Source organism: Gossypium hirsutum, chromosome D10 (genome assembly GCF_007990345.1).
Source record: "Gossypium hirsutum isolate 1008001.06 chromosome D10, Gossypium_hirsutum_v2.1, whole genome shotgun sequence".
In the NCBI taxonomy this organism is placed as follows: domain Eukaryota; kingdom Viridiplantae; phylum Streptophyta; class Magnoliopsida; order Malvales; family Malvaceae; genus Gossypium; species Gossypium hirsutum.
Window position 1 is genome coordinate 55,297,330 of NC_053446.1, and position 10,391 is coordinate 55,307,720.

General features: G+C 31.9%; 1 non-coding gene across 1 annotated transcript; it reads right to left on the minus strand.

The window, feature by feature from the left end:
- Nucleotides 1-9,778: 9,778 nt before the first annotated feature.
- On the minus strand, nt 9,779-9,885 carry LOC121222772 (small nucleolar RNA R71). The gene has a single exon (XR_005920143.1). It is a non-coding gene; the product is annotated as a small nucleolar RNA R71 (small nucleolar RNA).
- Nucleotides 9,886-10,391: the final 506 nt, after the last annotated feature.

Consider the following 10,391-nt stretch of genomic DNA (forward strand, 5'->3'; position numbering starts at 1 on the left):
GAAGTACTAATAATTACTGAATTTCTATTATTTAAATGAATAAATTTAGTGATTGATTAAAACTAAAATTAACTAAATTAATTAACTAACGAACACAACAAAGAACAATTCAAGAAAATAATTGATTAACAACCAAGAAGCGAGACAATATCCAGGAAAGAATTCACCTCGATTTCATCTATCACTATCAATCTAAATTACGCAATTTCTTTACTAAATATCTTGATTCGTAGAAATTCCTAAATTGTGTTAATATCTCTTTCGAGAGTAAGAGCAACTAAATCTAGGTTGATTAATTGAAATTTCTTTCTAATTAAAACCTCTATTATCGCATTTACTCGATCTATGGATTACCCTATTAGATTTAACTCTAATCCAGTAGATTTATGTCATCCTATTTCTAGGATTGCATGCAAATCCACTCAATTACACAAGATCTACTCTTAAACAGGGTCTATTCCTCCTCTGATTTAAGTACATCAAACATGGTTCAATAATCTAGAAAATATCAAACCAAGAATTAAGCACACATAATTGAAAATAAGATCTAAGTATTTATTGCGTAAAATAAAAATTAAATGACAGAATTCATCATAAGGTTCATCTCTCCTGGGTATTTAGAAAATTAGTTCATGCTAGGAATTAAAAACATCCAAAATATAGTATAACCACAAGAAACAAAGAAACTCATGATGTTTTACTAAGAAATCAAATGTGAATCTTCAATCTTGACGGAATTCTACTTCAGAATCGGCTTCAATTGTGTTTTTGGAGTTGTTTTCTTAAGTGTTCTATGATGGCTTCCTCCTATCTTCTTATTTTTGTCATATATACATCTTAAAATGCTCAAAAAACCTAAAAACGTGATTTCCTGCAGTTTAGGGTGAAAACTTACGAAATTGACACAGTTTAGGCTGTGTGAAATGGGTCAGCCTGTATGGCTCCTATAGTTTGCTCTAATTTTCCAATTTTTGCTCGTTTTGCTCCTAAATTCTTTATTAAGCATAAAAAATTAATTTAAAGGATTAGGAGCATAAAATTCATAACTAACATCAAATAATTATCCAAAAACGCATTAAGAATGAGATTAAAACATGTTACTCTTAGCACTTATCAAATATTCCCACACTTAAGCATTTGCATGTCCTCAAGCAAAATCCTCAACCCACATTCAAGTTAACTTCTCTCAATTAATTGTTTTCATCAATAATGTCTTAGGATAATTTACAAATAATCATGCATTGGAAATTCAAACTAAAATGACACTAAATAATGCAAGCAATTCAAGAAGGAATTTTTAAAGCATAAAATCAAAAGCGTCTCCCCTATCTAAATAATTACCTGAAATTCAAACTTAACAAGAATGAACACACTCACTAAGAATCACTCAAAGCATTAAAGTGTTTAAGGTTCAAGTAATATACACTCAATAGTCGAACGAGAAATGTTATTACCATAGGCTTGCTTGAAAATCAAATCTCCACCATTATAAAAGATGAGATGACACACCTATCAAGAGGTCGTTGCAAGGTTGTAATGAAGCTTAGGTTATGGGTGTAGAAAAGGTCAAAAAAGTTGGTTACAATCGAGAGTCGAGTTGATAAGTTACCAAACTAGAAAAAAAATCAGTTGTTGAATTAAAAGAATATACATCAACAGTAAATAAAGAATGAACGAGTTTTTCAATAGAATATAAAACTAACGATTCAAGCTAAATCAAAATTTTATATATTTTTTTCTTTTTTATTATTTTTCTCTTTTTTTTAGAGAGAGTAAAGTAAAATTCAGCAATACAAATAATAAAACATAGTCAGGCAACTAACCAAATCAAATCTCGACAAAAAGGAAGTCAATAAAAAAATGATTTACATCATTAATGTGGGTTGCGGGTTAACATTAATGGGTTAGAAAAAAATATGTTAGGATCAACGAGGTTTACTAGAGGTTAAAACAACAGGTAATCTATTTAAAGGTTAGGTGGGTTAAATCCTAACCGTCTTTATCATCTCAATTTATCAAATCATAATGTGGCTTCGACATGTATAACCGAAGCAAGTTCTAGAATAACAGATCAAGTTGACATACTAGCAACCAAAAACAAAATGAGCACAAAATAAAATGTATGCTCTATAGGCTCAAAAGCTCACAAAAAAATTATGGTTTTGATTTCAAACTTGTAAATTTAAAATTTCAAGATACTGTTTCAATTCAGGGAGACGACTTAAAATAATAGTTTTGAAAAATGACTTATCCTACTTAAATCTTTTGTGTCTTAAAGTATAAATAAACCAATGCACAAAAATCCACAAATTATTCCAAAACAGAATCACCAAAAACTCCAAATTAAAGAAAATTAACTTTAATGATAAGTATGAGAAAATGACTCAAACATAAACAACAATTCAGGGGCTATATCGCATAAGCATATAAAATCCTCCACACACTTAAGATGTACATTGCTTTCAATGTACAAACAAATATAAATCAATAAGAAAAATATCAAAACGAAGAGAGAACTGAAACTACCCTAAATTTGGATGAATTCGGCTGAATGATGAAATCTGGAATCGTAAGAGATTCTAAATGAAGTACATATTTCCGAGCACACTAATATGAAAATAAATAAAAATAAGATAAGATAAAATGACGAAAAAATAAATAGAAAAACATCCGACAAAAAAGTGCATAATAAAATAAAACATATAAGTCTGAAAAGTAAAATAAAAACAAATAACAATAAAAATACAAGTACAAGTACAAATAAAAATAAAAATAAAACATAAATAAAACATAAACTAAATGAAATAACTTTGGTTGGGGTAGGAAGGAAACAAAAGAAGAAAATAAAAAAACAAAAAAAAAACTAGCTTTCAAGGAAAAAATGGTACACGACCATGTGCAATCGAGCAATACTTCTATGCCAAAGGCATCATTGAGGATGTCACTAAGGTAACTACTGCTGCAATGTATTTATCTGACGTTGCTTTGTTGTGGTGGCGTCGTAGGTCCACTGATGTGAGAACTGGTGGGACCGAAGTTGAAACATGGTAGGAGTTTCGATGTGAGTTCAAAGCACAGTTTTACCCAGAGTATGCAGAGGATGAGGCTCGGGCAAAGTTGCGTACCATGTGGGTCACATGGTCGTGTAGTCAGGCTGTGTATCTCTCTAAGGCATTGTGGCCTATTAAAAAATTTTAAAAATTGCTCTAGTTCACAAAGCCTGTGACACGGCCATGCGCCCCACATGGTCGTCTGGCCAAGCCGTGTATAATCACCTAGACCATGTGCTATTGTCGTTCGCTTCTCCCACGCCTGTTTATATGGGCGTGAGGGCTACACGGGTGTGTCTCCAAGCAGTGTGCCTCTACTCAAACCGTATGGGTCAAAAAATAGTCTTGAAAAATTAACTCCAATGTTCACACAACCTGTGACACACCTGACCATTCAGGCCATGTGGTTTACCCTAGACAATGTGGACCATTTTAAAAAAAATTAATTTTTTTCAATTTTTCCTTTCTTTTTTTTTTTGAAATTTTTTAAGTAATAATAAAAAAATAAGTGTACTAAACACACAACATAATTAAAATAAAATATAAAAAAAACATGCTCGGGTTGCCTCCCGATGAGCGCTTATTTAAAGTCTAAGCTCAGCTTCCCTTGTCATGCTCACAGTTAAGTCGAATTTTGAAGCCAGAGCTCCTTTCTTTCATTATCAATATCACCACTAAAATAGAGTTTGAGTCAATGAATTTTTACCTCGAATGTGTCGTAAATAGAGTTTGTTACCTTAATGATTTTGTATGAGAATACATTTTGTAACACAAATGGGTTCGACCATCTTGACTTAAGCTCTACAGGGAACATTCGAGGAACTAAATTGTCTAGTAGCACTTTATCTGCAACTCTAATTTGGTTCGTCCTATTTACGTGCACACCATGGCATTGCTTTGTTATATTTTTGTGCATTCTTGGGTTCTCATTAACCTTTGTTTGTCATTCATGTAATTCATCAAGTTGCACCATTAGTTCTCCACTCGTCCCTTGATTTTGATCACCTTGAAAAGGATACAATTTTAACATGTATTTGTGAGTGATTTCCTGTAAAGAATGTTGAGTCACATGATTATTAATATTAACAGAATCAGTAGTATCATCTCCCTCACTAGAAACTCTCACAAAATCACGTGCTTGAAGAGTAACCTCTTCATCACCTACCCTCAGCACAAATTCACCATTACCAACATCAATAATAGTTCTAACAGTGGCTAAAAAGGGTCAACCTAATATCATGGCTACCTCAATATCCTTATCCATGTCCAATATAACAAAATCAACAGAGGATATAAATTTATCGACTTTAACAAGTACATCTTCAATAATTCCCCTAGGATACTTGATAACTGCTAAAAGTTACATGTTTTCATCCCATTCTTAATGTGATTTTGGGTGATTATTCAATGTTAATGGTGAATTTTATGCTCATAACCCTTTAAATTCATGTTTTTATACTTAGGAGAGCATTTGGCAGCAAAAGGAGCGAAAATCAAAAAGTTGGAGCAAGCTACAAGAGCCACACAGGCGAACCCCTTCCACACAACCGTTTCATAAACACGATCATGTAAGCCATGTCGATTTCAAAAATCTTCACCCTAAAATACAGGAAATAGCATTTTTTTTTAGGTTTTTCAGGCATTCTAAGATGTATATATGACAAAAATAAGAAGATAGGAGGGAATTGTCATAGAATACTCAAGAAAATAACTCAAAAAAACCATTGAAGTCGATTCTGAAGTATATTTCCGTCAAGATTGAATATTCACATTTGATTTTTTAGAATATTATCATGAGTTTCTTTGTTTCTTTCGGTTATACTGTGTTTTGAATAGTTTTATTTTCAAGCATGAACTAATTTTCTAAATACCTAGGGAGATGAACCATATGATGGATTCTATCGTTCGCTTTATATTTTACGCAATAAATTCTTAGATCTTGTTCTCAATTACGTGTGCTTAATTCTTGGTTTGATATTTCTAGATTATTGATTCATGTTTGATGTGCTTAAATCAGATGAGGAATAGACCCTGTTTTAGAGTAGATCTTGCATAATTGAGTGGAGTTGCATGCAATCCTAGAAATAGGACGACATAAATCTATCGGATTAGAGTCAAATTTAATAGGGAATACATAGGTTGAGTTAATACGGTAATAGGGGTTTTAATTAGAAAGAAATTTCAATTATCAACCTAGAGTTAGTTGTTCTTACTCTCAAAAGGGATATTAGCATAATTTAGGGATACCTACAAATCAAGATATTAAGTAAAGAAATTGCGTAATTTAGATTGATAGTGACAGATGAAATCTAGGTGAATTATTTCCGAGGTATTGTTTTGCATATTGGTTGTTAATCGATTATTTTTATGTTTTGTTCTTTTTCGTATTCGTTAGTTAGTTAATTAATTTAGTTAATTTTAGTTTTTAATACATCACTTGATTTATTCGGTTAAATAATAGAAAGATAGTAAGTACTAGTATTTTAGTCTTCATGGGAATAATATCTTTGCTCAGCGTAGCTATACTATTAATTGATGTGTGCACTTGCCTTAGTCAAATTTTTAATTAGTTCACGACGCATCAAGTTTTTGGTGTCATTGCCGGGGACTAAAATATTAGGAAAAATTTATTTCTATTAATTTAGTAATTTTTTATTTTAATTTTGATACTTTTTTTAATTTAATTTTTACATTTAAGTTTTTTTCTTTTGTTTGATTCTATAACGACCCGAAAGTCAATAGTGTCACGAAGTGTATTTTCGGGATTCTGTTCTTATAAATCGGGTTTGTAAATATTTTTATTAAATATTTATAAAATTATTTAAGAAGCTAATTGAATTTTCGGATAGAAATTTTTCGTTGAATAAGTGTTTAAATTAAATACAGGGACTAAATCACTTAGGTGGTAAAAGTAGAGGTTAATATTACATTACAAGGTGGAACTAGATTGAGGGACTTATTAAATAAATAGACCATCATTTATATAAGTTCTTAATAGTGTATAATTATGAATGATATTATATATTATATGTAATTATATTATATACTAAATTAATAACGTATGTTAAAACAAAAGTAAAAAATGAAATAATAATATAAAGGAGAAACAAATAGCATAGTGGGGTTAAGAGAAACAAAACTTTAAACTCATCTCTTTGCATGCCGAAATTGAGTAGGAGAGGAGCATTATTCAGCCATTGTTTTTTTCTTAATCCTTGAAGTTCAAATTGGTTAGCTTACTTGATCCTCTTTAAATAAAATTTATGTTTTTGGAACCTTAAGATTATGAGCTAGCTTACTCATATTAGAATTTTTAGAATTTTTAAGATTTACAGAAGTTGCCATTGTAGAGGAATTTAAATTCATGATGTTGTTTTGATAGATTTTAAGGTTGGTTATGAAATGAGATTATTTTGTAAGGTCAATTGTTAATCGTATACAAAAAGGACTAATTTGTCTAAAAATTGAAATTAGGGGTTTAATTGAGAATTGAGAAGTCCTATAGGGACTCTAGGTAAATTTGGCCTAATGTTTGGAAGATTAAATTGGAATTTATGCAAAAGTAATATCAATTTTGTAATTAAATATGAATTGGCTTGTGAAATGTTAATTTACAACATTTATTTAATTCGTAGCTAATGCCGAACTGAAATCCTCTAGTAAGAAATGAAAAGGCAAGGTTGTCGACAAGTAGCTCAAAAATTACAGTGTGTGTTTCTATATTCCGAATCATTTTAATTGTTGCATTGAACATTGCATTTTATGGTGAGTTACAAGGTAAGATACAAAGTTGATTTAGTGTGATTTGAATTGAAATGAGATGATTGAATGATTATTAGTGGCAATGTATTAAATTGCATAATTGTAAAAATGTTATATATTGTATGTGAGATTGGATTAGATGTGCCCATTGCCTGGGCTGGTTCTAACCAAAAATTTAGGCTCGCTTGCTAGTCCCGGGTTCGGCCTATCAATATTAATTTTTTATATTATTTTTAAAAAAATATAATAAATCAAAAATACTAAAAATATTAAAATAAATGTTTCCCAACAAATTGAAAATAAATTAAAATATATATACCTAAATAACACTAAGATAGGTGCAACTTAACAATCAAATGCATCTAAAATAGAAACAAAATTAATAATAAAACAAAAGTTATACAATATCCAAACAATAACAACAAAATAGTAACAACATAGTAGTGAAATTGTAGCAAAATATTGAAAAAAAAACAAAAAAATAGCAAAAAAATACATATAAAATAGCAAGAATAGTAAAAAAATAGTTTTTTCTATATATTTGAGTCAGGCTGAACCGGGCCGAGCTTAGGCAAAAAAATCCTTACCCGAGGCCTGGCCCGTTTTTTAAACAAGCCTTATTTTTTTTGCCCAAGCCCATTTTTCGAACCAATATTTTTACCCAAACCCTCCCACTTTTCGGGCGGGACTTCGGGCCGGCTCTAGATTGGATTAATATGAAAATGAGATGGTTGATTATATACATGAATTCATGATATGAAATGAGATTACAAATTGAATTGAGAACATTGTTACCCTATTAACTATTCCGCCAGGGTCGGGTATAATTGGCATGCCCTAATATAAGAAGAGTTAAGGGTTTTACGACTACGTGTCGGGGAGTGCTAGGCACCCCGTTTGTCATTTTATCCGCTAGCGCAGGGCTCAATTTGTTTCTATGGATTATTCCGTCAGGTTCTGGGAGCCAAAATTTGGTGTGTTGGTTGGATCCGCGTATCCGAGTCCGAGTCCGAGTCCGAGTCATGTTAATAGGGGGAATTAAAAAAAAGTAATGAAATTGGATATGGCAATAGAAATAAATTTGGATGTGAATTTTGCACAATTTATATTGGATATATAATATGGAAATGTGATGATACTTGAAATTTCTTATGTTTGAATTGATTATTAAGTTTCAAAAGATGAATAAAGTAATATATATATATATGTTTCTTTTCATTACTTGAATTGCATTTTTAGTTGTGTAATTGAATAATTTGTACCACATTTAATTATTCAAATTATGGAAGCACCACTGAGCTATACTCAGTGTACGTTTGTTTTCTCGTGCGTAGGTTAGGTACCTAGTAGATCTTCTATCAACTCAGTATCCAGCAACGATCCTGACTTCAAATGTTGGTGAATGATCTTTTTGTAGGTTTTGGAAAGTACTTAGGTTATAATATGATAGTTTTGGTTATGTTTCTATTTTGGTGGTCTTTTATGGTATGGAAATGTTATGCTTTTGGTTGGTAGGCATTGTTTTGGATTTGGTAAATTTTATGGTTATAAAATGTATGAAGTAGTTATAAGATGGTTAACTTATAATGTGAACATATTTCGTTGCCTTGTGTTGGTGATATGGTATTTAGTACTTTGAAAGGATTATTTTGGATGGAACAAGTTTGATATGTTAATGATGTTTTAGATGAATGATTAGTGTATATGTATATGTTTTGTGGTGTCAATGAGGGCACCATTTGTTAGGCACCTAAATTGTAGGAAATATGTATGTTTTATACTCAATTATAGGTGTTTGAAAGCATGTTTATAGTTGATTATTGTTTAGCTTGGCACCTAAGGAATTGATGTAGAAATGTCATGTTTTAAAAGCAAATTTTAGGTACACACGGCCTGAGACATGAGTGTGTCACGCACGGTCAAACCACAAGACCGTGTGTTCCAAAATAGTTTGTCACACGATCTGGGACACGGCCAGCGACACGACATTGACCTGGCCCTATGGCCCTATTTCAAATACTCACACTAGCAGACACATGGGCTAGGACATGACCGTGTGTCCTGACTTCAAATGCTCACACGGTCTGTGCTCTGTCAAACAGCCTGGACACGGCTATGTGATCCCTGTTTCCCAAATTTTCAACTTTTTCCAAAAATTTCTATTTTGTTTCAAAATGACCGCTGAACATTTCCAAACTATTTTTTAGAGCCCCGTAGGCTCAGATTAAGGCCATAATTGTATTTATTCATTAATTTTATTGATGTATTGAGTGTTGTTATTTAAATTGCATAATTGCTTTCTTTTGAAGTTAATTGTTAAGTTTGTATTGTAATACTCCCTAACCCTAATCCAGCGACGGAGACTAGTTAGAGGTGTTACAGATTCTGACAGGTTCTTTTTGTCTATGACTAAAGGCAACCCATTGGAACTGTTAATTTTTAATAGTGAGATTGAAAAGACTACTCACAGAAATCAGAGAAAAGTTAGAGAAGCAAGGAAAGATCAACAAATTTTAATAGAGGATCAAGAGCAAAAGGATATTATTGAAGAGATGGAATATAATCAAAATAATCAACAACCTCCTGCACATCCTACTTCTCAGACTATGAATGATCATATGAAGCCTACTCTGATTGGGGTTGAATTGAGTATTGTCAGACCGATAGATGTTGCAAATAATTTTGAGATCAAGCCGAACGTAATTCAAATGGTGCAACAATATGTTCAGTTTGATCGGTTGCAAGATGAAGGTCTGAATGCTTATTTGGCTAGCTTTCTAAAGATTTGTGACACATTTAAGATTAATAGCATTACTGATGATGCCATACGCTTATGGTTGTTCCCATTCTCTTTGAAGAGCAAGGCAAAACAGTGGTTGAATTCACTTCTACAGGGTTCTATCACAACTTAGGATCAGGTTATTGAGAATTTTTTATTGAAATATTTTCCACCAGATAAAATAGCTAAGTTGAGGAACGACATCTCTCCATTTGCCCAAATTGAGCTTGAGACACTATATGATGCATGGGAGAGATTTAAGGATCTTTTAAGAAGGTGCCCTCATCATGGGTTACCTTTGTGGTTATAAGTTCAAACCTTTTACAATGATTTGAATCCTTTGACTAGACAGATGATTAATGTAGTAGCTAACGAAACATTAAATAAAAACAACCTGAGGCAACCCAATAATTTATTGAAAAGATAGCACTGAATAACTATCAGTGGCAAGTCATGAGAACAAAATCGATCAAGGCAACCAGAGTTTTTAATATGGATGTAGTTGCTATATCGGCAAGTCAATTTGAAGCACTGAGTAAAAATATTGATGGTTTGAGTTGCAGTAAATATGGGAATTTGGTAAAGCAATGCATGCGACTAAAGTGGGGATGATTAATTCAGAATATTCACCTTTCAAGCCTAACATGAAGCATGAGCAAGTCGACTTTATGGGTAAAATAATTTTAGACCTCAAAATAACCCTTATAGTAATAATTATAATCCAGGATGGAGGAATCATCCAAATTTTTCTTGGTGCGATCAAGGAAATCAAAGGTCACAACCCCCTCCAAGTTTTCAGC